At 37.3% G+C, this 26,175-nt stretch overlaps 1 long non-coding RNA gene across 5 annotated transcripts; it reads right to left on the bottom strand.

The window, feature by feature from the left end:
* Window positions 1-2,829: 2,829 nt before the first annotated feature.
* On the bottom strand, window positions 2,830-25,808 carry LOC135320699 (uncharacterized). 5 transcript variants are annotated; one of them, XR_010379964.1, is made up of 5 exons: window positions 25,426-25,808; window positions 22,341-22,463; window positions 19,453-19,553; window positions 17,417-17,515; window positions 7,390-7,487 (listed from the first exon to the last, which is right to left on the bottom strand). It is a non-coding gene; the product is annotated as an uncharacterized LOC135320699 (long non-coding RNA). The 5 variants fall into 5 exon arrangements; XR_010379965.1 differs by lacking the exon at window positions 25,426-25,808 and adding an exon at window positions 22,562-23,128; XR_010379962.1 differs by lacking the exons at window positions 7,390-7,487; window positions 25,426-25,808 and adding an exon at window positions 2,830-3,141 and having other exon boundaries at window positions 22,341-23,139.
* Between the last annotated feature and the right edge of the window lie 367 nt (window positions 25,809-26,175).

Raw genomic sequence — 26,175 nt, forward strand, 5'->3', positions numbered from 1 at the left:
TTGAAGTTTACTCAAGAAAAGTAAAGTGAAATTACTCAAAACCAATTTGTTTTTTATACATCTTTAAATTTAGCATCCAGATTTAAATGGGTGCTGAAACATTCTAAAGACTGGATGCTGTGTTTCCTATTCCTTCAATTTGTCTCTGTTGAAGAAAACAACTAATCAGCTAATTGTTAGACATGAAACTGCAGTGAAAAGCTTATCTAAAGAACAAAATGTAGATTTCACATATTATTCTTATCAAAGAGGGATATAAAACTTTCTAATCCTGTATAATTATATCATCTACAAAATGATTGTATGTTCTAAATAAACCTGAAGAAGTGACTGTCTTTACAATCTATGCCTTTTCAATAATACTGACAATTATTAGAACATTCATTTTACCTTCCACATCATAGCTTTCTCCTAATTCCCACATGTTTACCCATGAATTAATTACAAGGTAATAAATTATTTTCATGGGTTACATTTCCAAGGATGTGTGTCTATTGAAACCTTGAGAGAAATATCAATCCCAATTTATTCATTCTTCTTTTCACGTTTCTATTTATGATTTCTCAAAACAGCTATTAAGAAATTGGCTGGCAGGAGAGGACCAGATATAATCATTTACCTCAAAGAGTTTATAGATTATTGGTGATACCTTAAAATTATATTTCAGGTACATTTATACTTCAGAGGTTTTACTAAAAAATAGATAAAACTGCATCAATTTTTTTTAGCATCAAAACAGTTTTTCTTATATAATGAGGATGTCATTCCTAATATTCCAATTACTGTCCATGATCCCTTGTTTGTAGCTCTCCTTTTTGGTTCCACAGCTCAATTCCTACATGAGGTTGAGTTGAGCAGAAAGTTTCATGTGACCTTTCATCCTTTTAGCTGCTAGTTAAGCAAACACATCACAGACAACCACTCTACTATGTGCATGTCTGGAGAGACCAGCCATAGGTTTCCTTTACTGGATCAGATGTCTCCCTAAATTTCTCTGCAGTTATATCATTGGTATAAGTCTGATGTGCAAAGAAGTATTGAATGTCTATGTTAAAAGAGTTCTATGTGTAGAAATGGCAAAGACACACAAATCCCTGCCATGAACACCTGTAATCCCCTCACCTCAAGACTCTACACACTCTAATCCCTGTTTTTCTGTCCCTCAGGGAAGAATCCCAAAGCCCAAACATCCAATCTACCCAGAGACTGCATCAGGCATTTATTTCCAAGATGGAAGTGTTTTGTCTTTGACTGGCCAACATAGGAAAAAAAAATTCTAGCCAATATTGGGAGGGTATCTGAAGACCAACTGGATCCTAAATTCCAGGAGCAAACAAAAAATTTCTGTTCTTACACCTTCATTGATGCAAGGACCAAGACCCTCACAGAAGGAATCATGGTCACTGGGAAAGGTGAGTCTCTTTTTCCCATTTCCATGGGGACTGGTATATGTTGAATATTTTATATAATGTGATTTCTAGAATTTTTGTTTGATTCTATAAAGAATTCTGATTTTACAGACATTTATACTCCATGAATAAATCTGTATACTTTATAATTATCTCACTTTGGGGGATTTACAAATTCCTTCCTCAAATTGCAATTTTTGTCAATGATATCGGTGGCTCCCACTTATCTGAAAACATTCTCCACTTAGAATATAATCACTCTTTTTGTGTAAAAACAGAATACTGCATGTTTTCAAAGGAAGTCCTATACAATAAGTGTTCTTCACAAGGAGAATTCAAAAGATATTTTGAGAATTTAGAGTGGTCCAAAAATAAATATTAGCCCATAAATCACTGAAAATCCATTCAAAGCCTCAGAATTAGGAATAAATTAAACATGGTACACTTTGCCTCATCTGTCTATCTATGTAATCTATATTGTTTCAATTTTTAAAATGAGAAACTGTATTTTCCAGGTAGCCCCTAGTATGTTAGATAGAAGTAGATATTAACTTTTTTAGTCCTGTGGCTGGAAAACCATAAAAATGAAGAGTCAGTAGGAAAATGAAGGTGATAATAGTAGTGGGAGTTAGGGGTGCGTGTGTGTGTTTGTGTGTGTGCATGTGTATATGACCCTAGAAGCATAGTCTCAGAATCCTCGAGCCATTGACTGATAACTTGATATTTAGCCCCTAAATTTCCTGGCTTCTTCAGGGCTGAGGACTCTGGTTGTGACCTATGTGGATACTAACATTAGCGGAGCAGTACCTCGCTTGGAGAATGCAGTGACAACTCTGGCCCAGCTGGAGAACTCAGCTGCCATTCAGAAGGCAGACAACCACTACAGCGAGCAGATAGCCCAGCGAGTGAGCTTCCCCACAGACATGCTGCAGGAGCTGCTGGAGGCACACGCTACCTGTGAGAGGGAAGCCCCTGCAGTCTTCATGGAGCACTCCTTCAAGGAAGACAAGCAGGAGTTCCAGTGTAACCTTCTCATAATCTGTCTTAGTATTTACCTTTTGTCGCCTACCCTTGAAGAATGAAGCCTAGAAGTGTTGTTACCGGTCCCACGGCTCATCTCTCACTCAAGGATAAAGTAGTCCATGTTCTCATGAGGGACAGAGTTTCAAAGGACTACATTTCCTTCTTTTTTGACTGCCAGAACTCAGGCAGTTTATCTGGAACTCCCTTTGACCTTCAATGAAAAATCAGTATAGATATCCTCTTGAAATAAATACTTCTGTGGATTCCAAGCCTGTCCAGAACACCCAAGACATTCTTTAGCTGGCTTCTTTTTCTGTGAACACACTCCTATGGCTGGGAACCAAAATTTCTCTTTTCAGATCTACATCTCAGGCCACTTTCAACGTAGGTTGCTCCTTGTTGTATCTATCATTGAATACAGACAGAATCACTGAATGTGGCAGCTTCAAGGAACCAGAGAGATTAGGTAATGCAACTCCAACAGCTCAGATGAAATACCCAAAGGAGGTTAGGGAACTTCCCCATGGTCTTCCAGAGTTTTCAGAGCTGTGAATAAATCAAATCTTGTGACTGCTGTTTTATTACATGTCCTCCAACAGAATACTTTTCTCATGAGGAACACAGTTAGACCAATTCTTCTACCAGATCCTTTGGAAATTTACTTCCTCTGTTCCTTGCTTCTGGTGACAGCCCTCTATCTTTCTTCCCTCTAGGAAATCATAAAGAATAAGAAAGATGATTTCTTGATGCAGAATGAAGAGACATCAATCAAATATTGCCAGACTAAACTTGATCAGCTTTCAAAGACACTAATAAAAAGTATCCCAGCAGGATCTTTCTCTGTTCCTGGAGGTCATGAACTCTACAGGAAAGCAAAGGAAATTATTGAAAAGGAATATCACCAAGTGCCCATGAAAGGAGTGAAGGTGAGTAATAAGGGAAACATGGGGAACCTACAGAATAGTCAAAGGGCTATACTGAAAATCTGAGAGAACAGCTCCATGCATGCATAAAGAGAGAGTATGGGGCCATTCAAACAGCTTTGGCTCTTAAGGTTCACTGCATGCTATTTATTCCTGAAGAGAGTACAAATGTCAACTCCCAACCATGTGTACAGATTTCTTAAATCCAGAGACAGAACAGAAATTATTCATTTTTTTTTACTCAACAACATATTTGACGTGTTGAGCACTGACAATTTACAAGTCAGTCTTTGTACACAAGGATGATCACAATTGAGACAGGAAGTCAACTACATAGACAAGTTATAACACTCAGGAAAGAGCTACTTAGGTGTTAGAAACAAACATCATCATCATCATCATCATCATCATCATCATCATAATTAAAAAACAATACTAATGCAACTAATATATATTGAACAGTTGTTTCCTATAGCCAAAATGTTAAACTCTTTCCCTAGACTCTTTAGTTTAATCTTTCAAATAACATTAAGAAGCATCTACATTATCAACATTTTAAAGATCTGAACTGAGAAGCATAGGCAGGTTAAAATAAGTTGTCTAAAGTTATAACCAGCTAGTTGCAGAGGAGAACAGCAGCACAATTTAGAGGCACTGTTTCACACTGGGAAAACAGATATGTACAAGCACCAGAGATTTGGATTTGTAGAACTGAACATGGTTCTGACTGGCTGGAATCTAGAGTGGGGAGAAGGAAGTAGCACTGGGCAAGTGACTGGAGGGAGACAAGTCAGTCTAAGGAGCTTGGACTCATTGTAAGGAACCACTATGGAACTTTAAACATGAAGCAAAAGTTACATGGAATTAGTTGTCTTTGCAGCACTAATTTACTTATTCGAAATCTAATTTCTGTGCTTCTCCTTGGTTCCTCAGGGAAATGAGTTCCTCCAGAGATTTCTGCAGTCCCAGGTGGCAATAGAGAAATCCTGCAGGCAGATAAAGCCCTCACTGATGGGGAGAAGCCCATAGCAGGTACAGGGTAGGGCTGGTCTCACAGTGGGATGGGTAGGTTCTTGCAGTACCCTCTGACAGGTGTGAGAGCAAAACCTTCCCAATACAGGAGCTTCCTTCCTTTCTGTGGAACAACCCTGCTGTGTCTGGAAACAGCAAAGGGAACTGTGATTGGATGCCAGACAGACAGAGCCTTTTCTCTCACATTCTGAAGTGTGGTCTTGATGGTATGGACACGGGGTGGTGGGGAAGACTTCGGAGATTTCCTACCCCTCTCTTCAATTTGGTTTGGCCTCTGAGCTCAAGAGGGTGGAGGTCAATCGTTGCCTATTTTTTCCCTCTCTAATGCCTCCCTGGGGCAGAGGAGTGGACCAGGAATGAGAGATCTGATAAGGAACAGGAGCTGCTGAAACAGAAACTGCAGGAGCAGCAGCAGCAGGTGGAGGCTCAGAAGAGAAGTCTCCAGAAACACATAGTCCATATGATGGAGAAGCTGGTGGGGGAAAGAGAAAACCTGCTGAGAGAGCCAAACAAGATATTGGAGCATCAGCTGAAGGTGAATCAGGCTGTGGCAGTAGTAGAGCTTGATAACTTTGCCCTGGTACCTCAGGAAGGGATGGGTGAAGGTTACAGCAAGATCATGCAGAGATCAGAAGTGCATCTACTGCTTGTGATTTATTAAAACCCTGAAGCCTTTGAATCCTTCCAAAACCTTTAAATTCGGCTCTGTAAGTAGACTTTGGAGTGTTCACGATAAGTATGCCCCCCCTACTCCAAGCTCTCAGAGAATATAAATAGGGTTGAATAGCCACTTAGAGAAATTTAAAATGATCTCACTGGGCTTGACTGAACAGATATTCCAACTATGTGTGTTTAATATGAACAACAAATAGTATGGTTTACCAAGATCACTACATTTTACCAGGAGCCCTGCTCAGCCCAAGGCCCTGAGGTAGGTCTCTGCTGATATAAAACTACCAGAAATGTCCAGAATTAAAAATACAGGGAAGTGGCAGCTTTTACACTTGCTGCATTGCCTCCAGGTTTGTATAGATCCCCAAGCTATCATGTGGCTTGGAGGGATTTCTCTCATTGTTCATCTGAACATGATTTATAAGAGATTTCTATAATTTGTGGACCATGTGTTTATAACAGATTTCTATAATATGGGTGACAGTACCATCCTGATTGGGACTGAGAATTAGTGCAGTCAGACCAAGGCTACCTCTCATTTGCATTTTTTGACTGGAAAATTTTACATTTGTCCTCATGCCAGGCTTAGGCTCCTGGCAAAACCCTAAGGTATATGAATATTATTAAGGCTGTAAACTACACTTTCTCTTAATATTTAGGTCCAAACCAGGAAATATTCCTTGTTACAAGAGTCTCCTTTCATGATTAAGAGACAACAATTTTAGGAATAAAACAAAGATAGTCTGACAAAGTTTTAAAGTTTGACAAAATGTAATCCTTGAAAAAATGGGGGATTTAAAAAGTTTTACTTCCTTCCTCACTTTTTTTTTTAGGTCCAAGAAGATCTGTGTACTGAAGGATTTAGAAAGAAATGTGAGAAGTAGAAAACAGAGATAAATCATTTGAGAAAGAGAATTGTTGACACTAAAAATGATGATCGTTCCTTGCTTGCACAAGCCTTGGTCAACCTTGGCAAAATAATCACTTCATTATTGCCTGCCCCAGCTAACATTCTTTGTAATGTTATGAAAGTATTGGGCTCACTATTTAAAAAGATGTAGCTTTCCTTGTAAAGAAATTAGATATATAATATATTATACATGTATATTCTCTGGCCTATTTCTGATGTGCATGCTTTTCACTTTCATTCAGCAATGCTTTAAGTATAAAAAGTGATTTCTAGAGGATATTGATGCCTGGCCCACATTAGATAGAATAAATGCATGGACACTTTGATTTAGTGTGTTCACTTTTAGGAAATATATATGTGTTCAAAATCATATATATGTGTATGTACATACATACAAGAGTTTCACTGAGGCTTCACTTCTAATGGCAAAAGATTGGAAACCACTTAATGCTCATTTAAGTAATTTGGTAATATATATTTTGCATGCACACATACTAGAATACTAGATTGCTAGTAAATAGATAGTGGAGCTCTATTTGTATAAATATAGAACAATCTGGAAGATAGATTGTAGAGTGAAAAAATGAGGCACAAAACAGTTTGTATAATGTGTTCACCGTAAAAAAAATGCAATTATTATGGGCACTCATACACATGTATATATAGCACATTTCCGGAAGATTCATTAGAAATTGGTATCATTGGTTCTTCCTGAAGAGGACAGCTTGGCATCAGGGATGGAAAGGACACATGCTTTTCATTATATACTCTATATTTTCAAATTTGCAAAGATAACTTATGTTATCATTTCTCGAATAACAAAGAAAACAAAGTATAATACTAATAATTAAAATAGTAAATGGAATGTGAATAAATGGAATTGCTCATTGTTTCTAGAAATGACATTAGCCTGCTCAATAAGGGGTCTAAGACTAAGATCAGAATACTAGAAAATAACGTTTGCATCCTAATCTTGTTTTTGCTTTGGCCTTGGTTTTTAATCCCTTATATTTGCTTCAAAAATAAGGTATGAAATTTCCTGTTACCCCTTGAAATCTCAGCAAGAGTAAACTTTTCTTCATAGGTTTCAATAACACTTTTACAGTGTTTAGAAACAAATTATTAAACATTAAGAATATTCACTGGTGAGAGGAATTCCCATCATCCTTAAGTTCAGTAGTGGCATCTCTGCTGTAGGCAAGTACAGAAGTTGTGATCTACCACTGCAGAAATGGATGCCTTTATAGTAATGGGGAATGAAAAACCCAGACACACAGAGGCCAGGTGTTGGCATTTAAACATCAGAATTCAAGTACATACAATGAGAGTAATGAGCATCGTGGTTTGTCTTAGCTCAGGCTGCTATAACAAATTACAATAGACTGTGTGGCTTACAAAACAAACATTTATTTCTCCCAGTTCTGGAGGCTGAAAGTCCAAAAGAACTGTGCCAGCATTGTTATTTTCTTGGTAAGGGTCCTCTTACAGCTTTACAGATGACAAGGTTCTTACTGTGTCCTAGCATGTTTAAGAGAGAGAGACAGAGAGAGAGGGAGAGAGAGAGAGAGGGAATCTCATGATTTTTTGTTATACAGGCACTAATTAGATTCATGAAGGCCCCACACTCATTATCTAATCCCTCCCAAACCCCATTTCCAAGCACATTGGGACATTGGTAGTTGGAGTTTCCTCAAATGGATTTTGGAGAACACATTCAAACATTCAGTCTATAATTTGGTTGGAGTGGCAGCTAGCAGACCTGACCAGAGAAAATTCTGAAGATGGCAAATAGAACAAGGTGTCTGTAGAGAAAAAAAGAATGGGGAGGAAACAATTAGAATCAAGGATATTTATAGGAAGCTGAGAGGTAACATTGATAAAAGGTTATAATCCCTAGCCTTGGTCTAAACCAATTTCAGATGATGGAACTATCACCTGGAGGGGAGGGCAGGATCCCAAGAGAGAGGACCTTGCAACTCTGGGATGAGGATAAATGATAATGATTTTCACAGTGCCTCTCGTAGGGGACCTCTGGAAATGTACTTGGATCCATATGCTGGGAAATGAGAATGCCCAAACACTTCAAGGACTCTCAGAATCAGGATCCAAGCTACGAGTGATGCTCATATCCTGAAAAGACATCACAGTCTCCCTGTTAGAGTACATGGTATAAACACACTCTTGGCCCAAGTGCAACTAACTTGGTCTAGTATTTGTTTTCAAATAAAAGTAAAGTTCATTGGAAGACAGACACCATTATATATATTTTTTTCTGTACATCTTCATAGTGTATGTTTAGGCACAGAGGGTACTTAGTAAGAAACTTCTGTAAAAACAAAAAGCTGACACATGTGTGATTGTTTTCAATTGCCAGAATTCAATGATCACTCCAAACCTCTGAGATAATAGATTGTTTGGATTTTAGATATTAGATTAATGTCTCTAAGTTGACTTAAGGGCCAGAGGAGCAGAAGAAACACTTTTGGTACAGTCCCCCCCTCTGTGACCTTATGCACCACAGTCTCTGTATCTCTGCAAAGATGTTAACTCATCTCCACTGGAGACTTTAAATGACTCCATCTAGCTGTGGCTTCAAGTGTTCAGAAGGAAGAATGAATGGCTTTGCTTTTAAAGAAAAAACCATATAGTAATGAATATGTGAACAATGTATCATGGGGTTTAATGCAAAAGTAAACGATTCTACAGAAATATCTGTATATCTGTTCCCACTGAGAGCTTGACTTAAGCAGATGTTCTAATCCCTTGGACTAGACACACCCTGCATTGAAGAGCAAAGAGAAGCCTTGCCTTTTTTAGATTCAACATGTAAGTGATATCACACTCTACTTGTCTTTCTCTGACCTATCTCACTAAGTATAATGTGCTCAAGGTCCATTGATGCTGCAAATGGCAGGATATCCTCCTTCCTTGTGACTGAATAATATTCCCTTGTGTATATGTATATGTGCCACATCTTTTGTATCCTTTCATCTGTTGGGCATTTAGGTTGCTTTCATTTCTTGGCTACTGTAGTTAATGCTGCAATAAACATGAGTGCAGATATCTCTTTGAAATACTGTTTCTATTTTCTTTCAATAAAAAATAATAAAACTGACTATGGTCACTTAGAAAAATAAAAAGGCTTTAAAAAGTAGATAACAATTTATTCACACATCTATTCTTATCCTCATTAAGGAATGCTTGGTTCTATTTATTTACATTGTTAAATTCTTATGTCCTCCCTGCCGTTGTTCTGGATTATGTAAAGAGAGAAATGTAAAGATCTTGTCTTCATGCAGCTTACACTGTCTATGGGCCTTACATAATGTTATTTAGGCAGAAATAAATATTGTAATTATATACATGTATATATATATGTGTGTGTGTGTGTGTATAGATGTGTGTGTGTGTATATAGATATGTGTATGTATGTGTATGTGTGTGTATATATATAATTATTTTATGTGTAGTGATCAACAATCAAAGTAGCAACCAAATAGTCATTTTTTAAGTTTGGTTTCAACCTAGTGCATCTTGCCTGGAGATATAATTGGGTATTATAGAGCCCTAAGGACCAAATATGGTAACTTTAAAGTAAGGTAAAACCTAGAGTGCATGGTGATTGAAACAATGAATAAATAGATTAATGGTTGGATGTATGAATAAGTGTGACATTTGTTTATTATTTCAAAGGGTAATAAATATCCCTCTCATTACCTATAGGCAAAAAAGTAAAGGCTTTGGTGAAGAATTTTGTGTTTTTTGATCTCTATTCCTTTATCACCTGTACAAATGTATTATGTTTAAACAAACTAAAGTGGATTCTGTTTCTATGACTGTACTAGGACTGATATGACAACTCTGGAATATTCTTCCTTGTGTCTCTTTTTCCATGGAAGTGTGGTTGTGCCACTCAACAGTGTTATTTGGATGGAATTCCTTTTACTTCAGATAATGTGATCTTATTCCCTGACCACTGTTTTGTGGACAGTGGTCCCAGGCTGCATTGAATATGGTGCCCACTCTTAGACCAGGAAACGGTCCCTGATAAAACATGAGTAATGAATTCCTCCCCTGATATATTTAGTCTAAGGCCCCAATCTCTCTCTGCCCCTGCTGACTGTCCACTAATATAGAAAATGCAGACAATCAAGTTCTATTTCCCTCCCACTTAAAGTACCTAATTATTTTATTTTGATGAAATATGCACAACTATTTACTATTTTAACTATTTAAAGTGTACAATATAGTGGAATTAAGTATATTCACATAGATGTTACAATCATCATCGCTATCTACCTCCAACCCTTTGCATCATGCTCAGCTGAAACTCTGTATCTAATAAACAAGTCTTCATTTCCCTCTCCCCAAGATCCTGGTAAGTGTGAGTAAACTTTCTGTTTCTATGAATTTAACTACCCTGGATACCTCATAAAAATGACATCATATAGTATTTTTCTTTTTGTGACTGTCTTATTTCAGTTAGCATAATGTCCTCAGGTTTATTTAGACTGTAACATGTGTTAGAATATCCTTCTTTTTAAGGCTGAATAACATTCCATGGTAAGAATGTACTACACTCTATTTTATTTTTTTAATTTTTAATTATTATAGAACTTTTACATTTCCACTTAATTTGCAGTTATTACAAAATACTGGCTATGTTCCCTTTGTTGTGCAGTACATGTTTGTAGCTTGTCTTATACTCAATAGTGTGTTACTCCCACTCCTCCCACTCCTCCACACCTTTATTGCCCACCCCACTTCCCACTGGTAACCACTGGTTTGTTCTCTATATCTGTGAGCCTGCTTCTTTTTTTATTGTTGTTTTTGTTATATTCAATAGTTTGTTGTATTTTATACATTCTACATATAAGTGATATCATATAGTATTTGTCTTTCTCTGTCTGACTTATTTCACTTAGCACAATGCCATCCAAGTCCATCCATGTTGCTGTTAATGGCAAAATTTCATTTTTTATGGCTGAGTAGTATTCCATTGTGTGTGTGTGTGTGTGTGTGTGTGTGTGTGTGTGTGTGTGTGTGTGTAGTATACAATAAATATCTATACATACTATATCTATCTATATCTATCTCTGTGTGTGTGTATATCATATCTTCTTTATCCATTCATCTGTTCATGGACACTTAGGTTGCTTCCATACCTTGGCAATTGTAGATAATGATGCTATGATCATTGACATGCATGTATCTTTTCAAATTAGTGTTTTTGGTTTTGGTTTTGGTTTTGGATTTATATACCCAGGGGTGGAATTTCTGGGTCATATAGTAATTATATTTTGAGATTTTTGGAGAAATCTCCATACTATTTTCCACAGTGGCTGCATGAATTTACTTTCCTACCAAGAGCCCACCAAGGGTTTCTTTTATCCACATCATTGCCAATATTTGTTGCTTGTGTTCTTTTGATGACAGCCATTCTGACCAGCAAATACACTACAATTTATTTACCCATTCATATGTTAGTGGATAACTAGATTGTTTCCATTTTTTTGTATTGTTTTGAATAATGCAATTATAAACATTGGTGTACAACTATATATTTGAGTTCTTACTTTCAGTTATTTTGAGATATATAACTCGAAGTTGAACTGTTGAATCAAATGGTAATTTTATGTTTAATTTTCTGAGGAATAGTTATACTGTTTTCTACATTAGCTGTTCAATTTGTTCCTACCAATGATGTACAGGATTCTCAATTTCTCTACATCCTCACCAAAATTTGTTTTCTGTTTCTAAAGAAATGGCAACCATATCAATGTGTGTGAAATTTATCTCATTTCCTTAGTGAATAATGATGATGAGCACCTTTTCAGGTACTTATTGGCCATTTATCTCTGTTATTTGGGGAAGGTGTCTTCAAATCCTTGACTATTTTTGAAATGAGCTCTTTGTTTTTGTTTTTGTTGTTGCTGAGTTAAAGGGTTCTTTATATATTCTGAATATTAATTTCTTATCAAATGTATGATTTGTTAACATTTTCTCCCATCCTGTGAGTTATCCTTTATTCTTTTGATATTGTCCTTTGATATGCACAAAATTTTAAATTTTTGTAAAAACCAATTTATCTATTTTTTAATTTGTTGTCTACACACACCTTTGTTGTATATCCAAGAAATCATTTCCAAACCCAATAGAATGAATAGTTTCCCCTATGTTTTCTTCTAAGAGATTTTGTTTAGCTTTTACATTTAGATCTTTGTTCTATTTTGAGTAAATTTTTGAATATGGAGGAAGGTAAGGGTATAACTTCATTCTTTTGCATGTGAATATAGAATTTCTTCAGTATCACTTGTTGAAAATATTGTGCTTTTCCCACTGAATGGTCTTGACACATTTACCAAATCATTTGACCACATATGAGAAGATTTATTTACTGTATTCGTCTATATGTCTATTTGGATTACAATAGTTTGTACTAAGTTTTGAAATCAGGAAGTATGATATCTCCCGCTTTGTTCTTCTGTTTCAAGATTTTTTATTTGTTTATTTGGGATCTCTTGAAATTCCCTATGAATTTTAGAACTTTTTATTTTCTGGAAAAATATTGGAATGTTGATAAGAATTGCATGAGATCTGTAGAATCTGTTGAGTAGTACTGACAGCTTAACAATATTAAAACTTCCCACCTATGAACATGGATTTCTATTTCTTTATGTCTTCTTTAATGTATTTTGGCAATGTTTTCAGTATGCAAATCTTTCTTCTTCTAGGCTAAATTTATATTTAATTAATCACTTTGATCCTATTTTAAATGGGATTGCTTTCTTAATTTTTTGAATTGTCATGTTAGTGTATAGAAATGCAACTGATTTTTAATTGTTGATTTTGTATCCTCCAAATTTGCTGAATTCGTTTATTTTTTCTATTTTTTTGGTGAAATCTTTGATATTTCTATATTTAATATCATGTCGTGTGTTAAGAGAGAATTTATTTCTTCATTTCCAATTTTAAATCTCTTTATTTCTTTCCCTTGTTTTATTACACTGGCTAGTACCTCTAATTCTATGTTAAATAGAGGAGGGAAAAGTGGGCATTACTGTCTTTTTTGTTATCTTAGGGGAGGAGATTTCAGTCTTTCATCATTGAGTAGGATGTAGCTGTGGATTTTTCATGCATGGTTTTTATCATGTTGAGGAAGTTTTCTTCTATTCCTAATTTTTTAGTATTTTTTTAACAGAAAAATTATTAAATTTGATCAAAGGATTTTTGTGAATCAATTGGATGAACATTTTTTTTCTTTGCTCTCTTAATGTGGTATATTATATTGATTGATTTTTCTATTTGGAATCTACAGGATGTAATCAACATTTATAGAATACCAAAAACATCAGAATACATATTTTCCTCAAGCTAACATGAAACATTCACCAAGATAGACCTCATTATGTATCATTAAACACACCTTAAAAATTGAAAGGAACAGAAATGTTATAATGTATGTCTCAGACTAGAGTGAAATTAAACTAGAAATCAACAATGGAAATATAGCTGGAAAGTCCTAAAATACCTGGATAGTAAACAACACACTTCTACATTATACATAGGTCAAATAAGTCTCAAGAGGGATTTTAAAATGTATTCAATGAAATAAAAAAAAATACAACTCATCAAAATTTGCAAAATGCAGTGAAAGTTGAAGGAGACTTATAAGATACTTTTGTCATGATATATAATCTTATGGAGACCATAAACTCAATTTTGGGAAGGGGAATAGGAAGACACAAAGCAGCAGTTCCCAGGAAGGGAAATGATCCTAAAATTAATTTCATAAATGGTTTCCAAGCAAAGAACAAATCCAGGGTGTTGCCAGAAAACAAAAGAAAAAAGATGAAGGGGTCAAATATGAAACGAAGGACATGACTGAAGAGTCTTTTGCTTAAACCTCAGAATCATTATGGTTGCATCCTTGGAGTATGACATAATCAGAAAAAGACTCTCTGAGGAGATACAGTATGTATCATAGATGCTTTCAAACAATTGGGCTTCTGGAAAGTTTAAGGGTGTTTTTCCTCAGCCTACTCAGCAAAAACCCAAGGTAGAGATAGGCCTACATTGAAAGGATTTGTGGGTTCAGCATTGTTGAGCCTTGATGAAGCTCACCTCAGAAGGCTTAGAACAAATTGGAGGGTATTTGTGCTAATGAGAGCTACAGGGGAACCTGTTGATCCTGCCCTGGCACTCCCATGCATGACTATACTTTTATATATTTTTCCTTACCATTTTATTCTCTTATCTGTTTTTACCCTTTGTTTTTCTTTCTGTTCTCATTTCTTCACCTCTTTTTGGACAGTTTTGTGTAAGTAATGGACAGAGGACAGGCCTTGGAATCAGAGAGCTTGCATCTGAGACTAAGCTCTAGAACCAAATTAAGTGACCTGGAAGATGTTAAGTCTAATCTCCTCACTTGCATAAATGTAGGAATAATATCTAATTTACTGTGTGATCATGAGGATTAGAGATAGTAAGTGTAATTCCTTAAAGGTAGAAAGTTTCCAATAAGAGTGGCTGTTATATTGTTTTTATTACGGTTGCTACAATTTTGTTTATGTGGTTGATTTGGGTTCTTGGAGCAGTTGTTAGTAAACTCTACACTGAATTTCTTTACTCTACATACTCTTTACTATGATTATTTTTATGAGGTTGATTTTGATAGCTGATATTGAACTCTCTTAGTCTCTTTACAGCAGAGTATCCATCCCAAGATGCTTTGAGTGCTGGCTGCTAGAAAGGCTCACATGATCTCCCTTGAGAAATGCCTGGGAACTTGCATCCTCCTATGTCTCCACTTCTCTAAAGATTTCTTCTCAGAGGATTCAAGCAACAAATCATCTACAGGAATTGCCATCTTATGCTTTGCTTCTAACATACTAACATTAGAAAATTATTTTTTTAATTTTTTTTTAATACTACAAATATATCTTAGGCCTTCCACTAGCAACCAAAGATACAGCAAGCCCTCAGTTAAAAAGAATGCTAATCTATACTGTATCTGTTTCCCCTTCCTGGCTCCACTTCTGGCACGATGGTGTGCAACTCAGAATCACTCCTCAAAAAACTGATGAAAATTATTTTTAAAACACATTTAAAAATAGTTGGCCTTATGAGCATACACAAATGGAAATGCCACTACATATATACAGCAAATGAGGACACATTTACTCAAGAATATTTACTAAAGCTCCATAAAATGATGAGTCTTTAGTATTTGAAAATCCGTACTTTTCCCCTCTCCACTCATTGAGCTGGGAACTCCACGCAGACTTGTACAACCAAGAACACAAGTTTTTGACTCCCCCCCAGGTCCTGGTTGGAGGGTTGTCTTCCTGGGAAGGACATGACATTAGCATTTCTCATACTGCCCCTAGATACTTGTTGCTGAGGCAAAGTTCTGTACTACTGCAGCCAACAGGTGGGGGCCCCATTCTTCCACCACATTTCCTCTCATGAGACAAAGGTTCTACCTTGGGCATGGTAGGACATTGAGGTCCCAATTGCTATTGACTCAGCTCGTAGGACAGGGGATTGGGCCGATGGAGACAAGCCAAGGACACCTGGGGCTCTTGCCCATATATCCACTGAACACTTACTTCTTCAAACTGGGCTGTCACTTAGAATTGACCTATTGTTCCTTACTCCAGCACCAGAGTTGTGGCTCAGAGATTTTCCCTGGGAGGAAAGGCAGACCATAGAACAGAGAGCTCAAATTATCTCCCCAAAGGAGCCAACATTATTTGCAACAGCATATGAAGTTCAAATCTAAGGTTGCTTTCAAAAGCAGTAGAAGTGTTGGTAAGAGGCAATGGGGAGGAGACTGATAAATTCATTGAAGATACAGGCTAAATGATAAGCCAACTTGTTGCTGGAGAAAAATAAGAAAACAGCTGCAAGAACTAGAGTCTGAATAAATTTCAAACATTGACCATCAGGAACTGTCCCTTCATAGCAGCCTGAATTTGACTGGATTAGGGTATAAATAGTTTATTCTCCAGGGCATTGTTATGAACAATAGAGCTTTTAACCAGCAGTTAGTGGAATTTCATAGGTTAGTGTGGTCAGGTAACTAGACTAACACCACCAAAGTCCTGCTACAACCTTGTTATCCCAGAGTTGCTGGGCATGTACAAGGATGAATCCCCGAGGAAAAACATCAGAGGCTTTACCCTGTGTCTGTTTATGGGATAGAGGAGGAAGAGAAGGGAATGTACATCACTAAAATAATCCAGTTAGTCTTTAAACAAGTAAACAAGCTAACAACAATGACAAGCACTGAAAGAGGGGAGAGATGAAGCCAGTACCCAAAGTTGCTGCAATATCTAAAATGTTCATTTTCCAAAAAATATGAGACATGCAAAATAAGCAGGAAATTATGGCCTAGATACCAGAAGAATAGCAGTCAATAAAGCCACCTGCAGGAGAGACCTGATGTGAGAAAAGAAGCCATTATAAATATGTTCAAAGAAACAAAGAAAACCATGATTTTAGAAGTAAAGCATGATGACAGTGTCACATCACATAGAGAACATTAATAAAGAGACAGAAATTATTAAAAATAACCAAATGGAAATTTTGGAGCTGAAAAGAGCAATAACTGGAATTTAAAAATTCACTAGATGGAATCAATAATATACTTAAACGGGCAGAAAGTAAAAGTACTTAATAATAGATCAATAGAAATTATGCAATCCAAGAACAGAGTGAAAAATGAATGAAGAAAAAATGAGCAAAGCCTCAGAGAAATGTGGGACACTAATGTATACCAACAGACATGTAAAGGCAGCACCAGAAGAACAGAGAAGGAAAGGAGCAGAAAAATATTTGAAAAATTAGTGGCTAAAAACTTCCCATTTCCTAAAAAATTTAAATCTACATATCCAGGAAGTTCAACAAACTGCAAGTAGGATAAAATCAAAAAGACCCATGAATAGACACATAGTAAACATGCCAAAGAAAATCTTGAAGGCAGCAAGAGGAAAATGACTCCTTGCTTAAGGAAACTCCTATAACATTAACAGTTGACTTATCATCAGAAACAATAGAAGGCTGAAGGCAATAAGATAACCTATTTTCAGCCCTCAAATTTTAAAAACTCTTAATCAAGAATCATATATCCAGCAAAATTATCATTTAAAAATGAAGATGAAATAAAAAGATATTTGGAAAACAAAATCTGAAAGAGTCTGCTGCCAGTAGACCTACCTTACAAGACATACTAAAGTTAGTTCTTCAGGCTTAAAGCAAGTGACCCAAGACAGTAATTTGAATACACACACACACAAAACAAAGAACACTGATAAAGGTAATTATGCAATTATAAAGGAGTATAATTGCCTATTATCCTTTCTTATCTTGTTTAAAAATCATAAAGCAGTATATATTTAATTGTATTTGTGGGCATATAACATACAGAAATGTAATATATTTACCAATAGCAGGGCAAAGAGGTTGGTGACAACAAACCAACATTGGGTTAAGAATTGACTCCAGATGTTTCACTTGAATCCAAAGGAACAAATGCATAGAACCTGAAATGGAAAGAAGGCTAATATGAGAAAAATTATACATATAACATAAAAATTGTGTTCTACACTGGAAACTGACACAACATTGTAAACTGACTATAACTCAATTAAAAAAAAGAAAAAAGTTATACGTATAAACTTGTTCTCTTTTCTCCTCTCAGCTTCTTTAAAAGACATAAAATTACATAAAGGAATAATAATTATAATGATGTACTGTCGGGCTTATTACATGCATAGAGATAATACCTATGACAAGAATACCACAGTAAGAAACAAAAGAGAGTAGAGCTATATGGGAATGCTGTTTCTACATTCTCTGAAATTGCTGGTGTAATTGTGAAACTGTTTTTGATAAGACATATATGGTAAGGCCTAAAGCAATCACTAAGTAAATAACTAAAAATATATAGCAAGAAAATCATTAAAGAAGTTAAAAAGTAATATTAGAAAATATTCAATTAATGAAAAAGAAAACAGTAATGCCAAAAAAAGACTTCAGGTGTAGAGAAAATAATAACTTAAATGAGAAATGTAAATCCTATTGTTTTGCTTAGTTTTGTTTTTATGAACTCTGGATACAAGTCCCTTATCAGATATATTATTTGTGAATATTTTCTACCATTTTGTGGGTTGTCTTTTCATTTTCTTAACATTACTTTTTTAATTAATGCTATGTCTCTCTCTCTCTTTTTTTTTACTTTAAATGAATCAAAGCAAACGCAACATGTGTACAAATCTATAGATAAAGCTGCTCTGGAAAAAAACGCATAAATACATGGCAAAGAAATGAGACTTGGCATTTTAATGCTGATCATGCCATCCTCAGTGCCATAAAACCAAATCTGTGCTTGCAACACACTAAACTATGTGTATCTGCTATACCCTACTTCTCAAATCCAGGACTTATGAACTCAAATCAGAATTTGCCATCAAAAACTCAAACTTGAATTCCTGTACTAGGAATGTCTCCAGTAGAGAGCACTAATGTTTTTTGAATATTCGGTGTAAGTAGCTTTAATTGAGATAAGGCTTAGGAAGGACCCTTTCCCATTCCCATATATCTGGGTACACAAGTCATAGGCATTTATTCCATATCCATTAACAGTTTACAGAGCACCCACTGTCCCCAGGCACCACATTAGGCCTTGGGATCCTGAGAAGGAAAAGATACACTCTTACCCTCAAGGAATTCGGCCTAGTGAAGAAGACTGTCTCAATCCCCTAATAACATCTCCTTCCATCAATCAAGGAAAGCATTTACTAACTAATCATGCACTTTACTATCACAAACTACATACATATATGTAGAAAAGCACATGGACTCTAAGCATTTGAAAACAGTAGGTTCAGGAGGGCCTTAGAGAAAATCTAGTCAAAATCTCTCATTTTATACCTGGAAACTAAACCCAGAGTGGATAAGTGACTTACCCACGATCACGACAAAACTAAGGTTAATATGGCACTTCCTATACGCCTAGAACTGCTCTAACAGTATTGTTTATTTAATCCTCACCACAACTCATTTTTGAAATACAAAACTAAGGCACAGAGAAATTAATTAACAACAAAAATCAAACAGCTCACAAGGGCAAAGTCAGGATTTGAATCTAAGTAGTCTTGCTCCAGAATCCATACTTTTAGTCACCATGCTATATTTAAGTAGCTATGTCTAAAGGCAGTCATGAATTTCTGACTCATGTTTTTACACTGTCTTGTTATTTTATACTGTCAGGGTTTCCAGCATCTCTAGAACCCATTGGTCAAAAATTATCAAAGAAATCTCAAGATATTATGGTACTTCAAAGTCACAAGATCCTCGATTTGGGGAAAATGGCTCAATTCAACGTGGATGTATATGTTACCAGAAGGTGAAGATGAAGACATGCACAGACATGAGAAATATAATAAGTAATCTTGTAATAAGTATTTTTTTATCTTACTTTGACAAATGTTGCCACTTGTGTCACATTTCCTTGTTTTCCTGAATCACTTCAATGTACTCCTTCTCACTTCCAAATCCCAGTCTTTAAGTGTGTTGATTCTTCAATCAAATAAGAACATGTTAATGTAGACAGAGCTAGGGATTAAATCTTGAGAGGACCCTGCACTATACAAGATAGAGAAGATGTGCATTTCAGAAGCCTCAGACTTCATTTCACCCATTCATTTATTATCTAACAAATATTTTTTGGGTGCCTGCCATATGCACAACAATGCACTGAGTTCTGGGGATGTGCTAGTTTATGTGATGTATGTGACCTTTACTCTCCTGAGGTTCACAGTCTTACAGCATTCCTCCAGAGTAAGTTAGGAATCCATAGTTAAGCACTTGTCAATTCTCAACCTGTTGGGCCTCTGAATGATGCCTGAGCTACAGGAGGATGAACAGAATGACTCAGCAAGACTGGGGACTGCTAAGAGATGCTGTCACTCTCAGGTGTGCCAACTACAGAGGAGAGAGCATGTTATTTTGAAATGACAGTAATACACTGTTTGAGTGATATGCATGAACTATAAAATAGTTTATAAATAGAAATTATTTGCATTATGATTATGTTTTGTCAGAATGCATACATCATTTTTGTGTGTGTGTGTCCTTGAGGACCCTGAAGAACAAAATTTTATATCTGATTATTGAATTGGTTAAGTAAATTAAGCAAATCCAGGCATTTTATTTGATAATTAAGTTCACTCAAATATGAAGGTAAAATTATAAAATTTACACCCACTTACATATTTGTTTCATCCTTTAGTATGCTTCCCCCCCTCATTTTTACTTGTAATCAATCTGTCTTTAACTCCCCCAGTTACACAGAGGCCTTTACCAGACACCAAAACTATTCTGCTCACAAAAACAACAGGCTTCCTTAAGCTTTAAGTTGTTGTTTTCTTTTTTTTTTAATTTGCCCTTTAGGTCTCAATTTCTGTGGAAATCTGGGAAGTCCTCTCCACTTTATCCCACTCTTTCATATACCAATGTAAGACCCAAATACTTTTGCCCTTCAATTTTGTAATGAGATAAAGGACGCCTGATTTATTATCATACTGCTCTTTTTCATAAGGTGACCTGGTTACATTCAGCTATTATAAAGCATATTTGAGTCATAGGCTCTGAACCATGTCAATATCCTGTACTAGGAGATTTTACTCAGCCCTGAATTTGCTCATATATCCAGCTACATATTTGCCTCTATTTTTTTTTAAAATCTAATTTTCTTGAGGGCACATGTTTATTTGTTTTTATATCTTCCAAAAACAATTTGGTGGAGAGACTGAATTGGAGATAAAGAAGTTAGCAGAGATAAATTACTAGAATAAGTGGATAATTGGAAGGTGTGCCTGCATTTGGATACATAGGATTCAGGAGACAAAGCCAAAGAGAACTGTGGTGTGGGGACACACTGGGGTTTGGTTAGTTAGTCCTCACTGATTTATCATGTCCAGCCTAACGGTCCCTGGAGGAATGCTTGGAAACTTCTGGAACCCGGGAGGGCAAAGGCCACATCCATCAAATGGACCAATGTATCCTCAGAAACCAGTCCAGTGTTTTGCACACAGTAGGCATAGAATAAATATTTGTTGGATGATAAATGAGTGGTAAAATGAAACGAAGTCTGAGATATATGGAACATGAAATATTCCTATCTTCTTTTCTGATATAGTCCAGGATAGCTACATTAAACACATAGTAAACAGAAACTCCTGCCTAGACTGTTAGTGGCTTGCCCCAGATCTCACTGACAGAAGAGCCACAAGCAGAAAACAAGATACCAATTCTCATACACTTTCTGAGTCATATCTCTTTTTCTCTATTTCTAAAATGTTCTGAATCTTGTTCTTTTACAATTTATATTGATTCTTAAAAATTCTTAACAAATTATATATATGTGTGTATATATACATACATACATACACACACACACACACACACACACACACATACATGTGCATACATATTATGTCCTCATCTTAGAGAATCAGTTCAGGTTAGAATTGAAGTTCAGTATTAAATGTGTATTACAATTAACAGATAGCCTAATATTAGGCCAAGAAACACATATGCACAAATACATACACACACAGTCATTGAGGAAGAAAAGATGGGAGGGGCATGGAATCAAGGCCTAGCTGGTATTAGACCTGGGTTACTTCAAATCAAAGAAATGAAAAAGTTGACTATGAGGAACCTCAGAAACCAGCTGCTTTCACAGTATCAGGAAAACTTTTGCCCAGATTTCAACATCGTCCAGGGAACAGATTGAATTCTTACAGGGATCCCAGCAAGCACTATCTCAGTCACTAGCAGAACTCATCAGGGTGTTTTTTATATCACTTCACAGGAGCTAAGGAGCACCAACTTTGCTTTAATCCTAAGCTTTCAGCCTGGCTTCACTTGCAAATATTTTCTTAGAAGTCTTCATTTTATGGATGGGAAAGAGAAAATAGTCAATAACTGGCTGGCTCCTGTGTGGCAGATTCCAATATGGGACCCAGATGACAGTACATATTCTTTAAATGGGATGCATGGGAAACTTTCAAAGAAATATTTGGACATCTTCCAAGAAGACAGATTAGCTGGAGATGGCGGGCATCCTGCTGCAGGAAATCGTGTTTTTCCTTTGAAGAAGAGCCTGGAAGATCACCTACCTAACACTTGTCATAAAAAGAAGGGATGTCATATTGTTAAGGCAGAGGGTCAATCAGCACAGTGGGGTGAGAACACAGAGTAATTGGTCGTGAATATTTAAGACTGGGACCATGATAAGGGATCAGCTCACACAGAAGTGCACAGCTGGCCTTGCACAATTACAGTTTCTAGTCAAGCTACCTTATTCCAAAAACACTTGCAATGTCGACCTCATCCTGTCCTTGGACTTCTCACCACTGAGCTCATTCTCAGGGGTCATTCTCAGAATTTCTCCCAGGCCCGAGGAGAGCTCACGTTAAAACTCTGCAAACAGGAGATTGAAAAGTTCAGGAAAACATGGTGAAGTCTTTGATCAAAAATAAATAAAAATTCTTCATCAATGACAATATGCTCAATCATACACAGTTGAACCAGCAGGATGTCTTTCTGAGAATGCAAAGCCATGAATGCCTTCTCACTTTTGTTCTTTTCTTCTGACCTGATGTCTCAGTAGGACTAACAAACTAGAACCCTGGTGTTGAGAAAATATTCCAAAGTAGTATTTCAATTGAGCACTGTAAAGATAGCCAAACTTTCCCAGACCCATGTTCCTATGCTCCTCCTTCAACCCTGCATGGCCCACCAACCTCTCCTCCCCTTTCAGGTGCTGCCTGCTTCCCCTGTAGATTACATACCTCTCAGAAAAGGAATAACGATTCCTGTTTACCTTCGTATTCTGCCTCACATCTCCAGAACTCCAGTGCTTTCTTTTATACACTGTAGACTTTCAATGTTTTAAATAATTTAAAGAAATAGAGAATTTTTCATTATCAGAAATAATTTTATAATACAGAATTGGAAAATAACTGTTAATACTGGATAATATTCTGTCTTCCATTAATCATAAAAATTTTCTCAAGACACAGAGAAAAGTGAACTCTTATCAAGGCAGCCACATGGAGCAAAGCTGATGACACTCAGAGTCTCTCATTTTTTAATTTTTTTTTTTAATTTTTTATTTTTTGGTTTGGTTTGGGTTTTATTGTTTTGTTTTGTTTTTCAGGGTATCAAGTCAGAAAGGCCCTGCCAAACCTAGGAGTGAGTTGATTGTTCCATGTAGGTCATGCAGTTCAATAACACAATTTGTAGTGATCCTTTCATTTCTGTTATTTGTGACTCTGCTTGTGCCATTGGGCAGAGGAACCGGCCACATTGCTGCTCACAGTCATCTCCTTTATCATATGAATGTGAGGAGCCTACCACTAGATATTTCCCCAAACCAATGGGATGCTGTAGAAAACAGAGTATTTCTATGTCTTTTTCTTCTGGATATTCTCAGGTTACCAGAATGAGATTGACTGAGCCCTGAGGGTGGATTGGTCATTTTAAGACAATATTTGGGGCAGATAAGGCAAACATATAGAATTTAGGTCTTTCTAAATTTTACTTCTCTTTCATGAGTCTCTTTCTGATTATTATCACCTGCACTGATCCATCTCTTCATGTAAGTAGTACTTGGTTGTTTTCTATGTGTTCACCTAAATTCTGAGCTGCTTGAGGTCAGAAATCAAGATTGATGCTTTTTTGATATTGTGCTTGATATCTAGCATACTGATGGGCACAAAATGAATGCTTAATATTTATGATGAGACTTCTAAACACAATTTTACACTTTGACAAATTTGGCTGTGGAAATAGTGACTGAGTCTTTTAGAATTTTCTATGAACAGAATAATAAATGCATATAGGAAATTTATAAAATATAGATGGGAAATAAAATACAGCAGCATATTTCAGAGACACAGCTTCTGTTTCCTTTCTCTTTCCAGATCCATGCAGGTGACAGATCTTTCTCTGTCCACCTCTGATGGAGACTACATTCTTTACTGTCCAGTAGCATATACCCTTTGATTGTCTCTTAGGTATGCATAATTGTGAGCATGTTCGAACTTTCCTTCTTTCCTTCTGTCAAATTCTTGTCAGCAGTTTTACACACACACACACACACACACAAACACACACACTTCCCCCACCACCAATCTTTTTCAGATTATAAGCAGGAGCTCTTCAGGCTTCTGCCTAAGATTGTGGACTTTGCAGACTGGTGGGCCTGGGTTTGAACCTTACATGATCACTTTGGATAAGTTTCTGGATTAGTTAAAATTAGCTGCCAGTTACAGAGACTGCAAAGAACAGTGGCATAAACAAAGTGATGTTTGTTTCTCTTTCACATTAAAAAATATTTCTAGGAGACGGAGAAGATGGAGGAGTAGAAGGATGCTCGCAGGTCACCTTCTCCCACAAATACACCAAGACCCACATCTACAGACCCACTCAGCCAACCAGAGCACCTGTGGAAATCCGACAGAACATCGCCCTCTTCAAAAGATAAAGACGCCAAAAATCTGGTAGGAGAAAAGGAAAAAAGAAAGAACAAAAGGCAAAGCAGCACGGGATGTGTCCCATGGGGAGAGAGCGGCAAAGGAGGTCTGACGCTCGCTTGCTGGGTCTCCCCTCTCCAACTGAGAGGCCAGCTGGATGGAGGGGGAGCCTCCGAGGCTCGGATCTGTACAGAGCAGCACTTGACTAATAGAACTAAGTTAAACGGGCACAGAGCGTCCCCCAGACACCCAGCCTGAGACGCGGGCCGGCAGCCGTGGGCAGGGCCAGGCTGCAAAAGCCAGGCGGAGGATGGAAGTGGCTGCACGGAGGCAGCCCAGGGGAAATGCAAGGGGCTGCACGCCGTGGCTTTGGGTGCACAGGGCAGAACAACCTGGGCCCTCCATAAAACAGCAAGGTTGATGTGCTCTCAGGGTAAGGGTGCACACCCCTATCTCTGAAAACCTGCGGAAAGTTTTCGGGGGAAGAGGGGTGGGGCTCAGGCACAGCCGCCATATCCTCCACGCTGAGCACTCAGGCGGGGGCGGGGGCAAAACCTGCATCCGCACTGAAGGGCTTAGAAGCCTCAAAGGCCAGACTGAGACTGGCCTGCCGCCCGGGGCAGATAGGATCCTTCCATCCTGGTCCCTCAGAGAACTTGCTCCACAAAGACAAACAAGGAGCTGGGTTTTGCCTTGGAGCAGGGACAGGGCAGTCCCTCGGTCTTCCCCGAGCCCACCAGCGGAGCGCCGACCAGGGCGGAGCAATGACCAGGGCAGAGTGCGCAGCCGCACAGAGAGCGGAACTACCGGTGGTGCAGGTAGAGGGAGAGCGGCCCCCCCGCCTTTAGGGCAGGAACACAGCCCCTGACCGAGGTGCTGGGAGGGGGCACCACCCGCCATCCTACCTGGCCAGTCTGCAACATCTGACTGCAGCATCCAGAGGGGCAGAGACCCGCCTGCCCAAAGCAGAGAGCTGCACCTGACCCAGTGTTAGGAGAAGGCACGATCTGCTTGCCGACAGGTGCTGGGAGCAGCACAGAAGAGGGCGCCAACAGAGGGCCTCTGAAAACAGCAAGCTGAGATTCCAAAACAGGACCAAGACAGAAAGATTCCACATTAAAAGCACACAGACTCCAGGAGAACACCAACAACCCCCCCCTTTTTTTTTAAATCTGTTTTTACCTGTTCTATTTTCTATTACTCTCTTAATCTTTACTTCTTAATTCATTTCTATTTTTCTTGGGTTTTGATGTCCTGCTATTGATTAGACAAAGGTTTCAAATACATCTATTCATCTCCCCCCCTTTTTTTGTAAAGGCTTTAAAAGGACGTCTCAACCTGATTAATACTCTGCTTCAACTCAATTTTCTTTCATTATACACTGTTTTCAAACCCTCTTTCTCCCTTCTTTTAAAATTCTTTCTTTCTCTCTCTTATTTTTTTTTCCAAAGTTCTATTTCTAAATAGGCATCAGATAGATAAAATACTTAAGGACCAAAATAAACAACTGATACTCCATAAACAACAGTGCCAAGGAGGTATGAGCAAGACGAAGAAGCAGAAACACCTTTCCCAATTAAAAGAACAAGAGAAATCCCCTGAAAGAAAGATCAACAAAATAGACATTGATAGCCTACTAGATCAAGATTTCAAAA

The sequence above is a fragment of the Camelus dromedarius genome, unplaced genomic scaffold (genome assembly GCF_036321535.1).
Source record: "Camelus dromedarius isolate mCamDro1 unplaced genomic scaffold, mCamDro1.pat HAP1_SCAFFOLD_114, whole genome shotgun sequence".
Classification (NCBI taxonomy): domain Eukaryota; kingdom Metazoa; phylum Chordata; class Mammalia; order Artiodactyla; family Camelidae; genus Camelus; species Camelus dromedarius.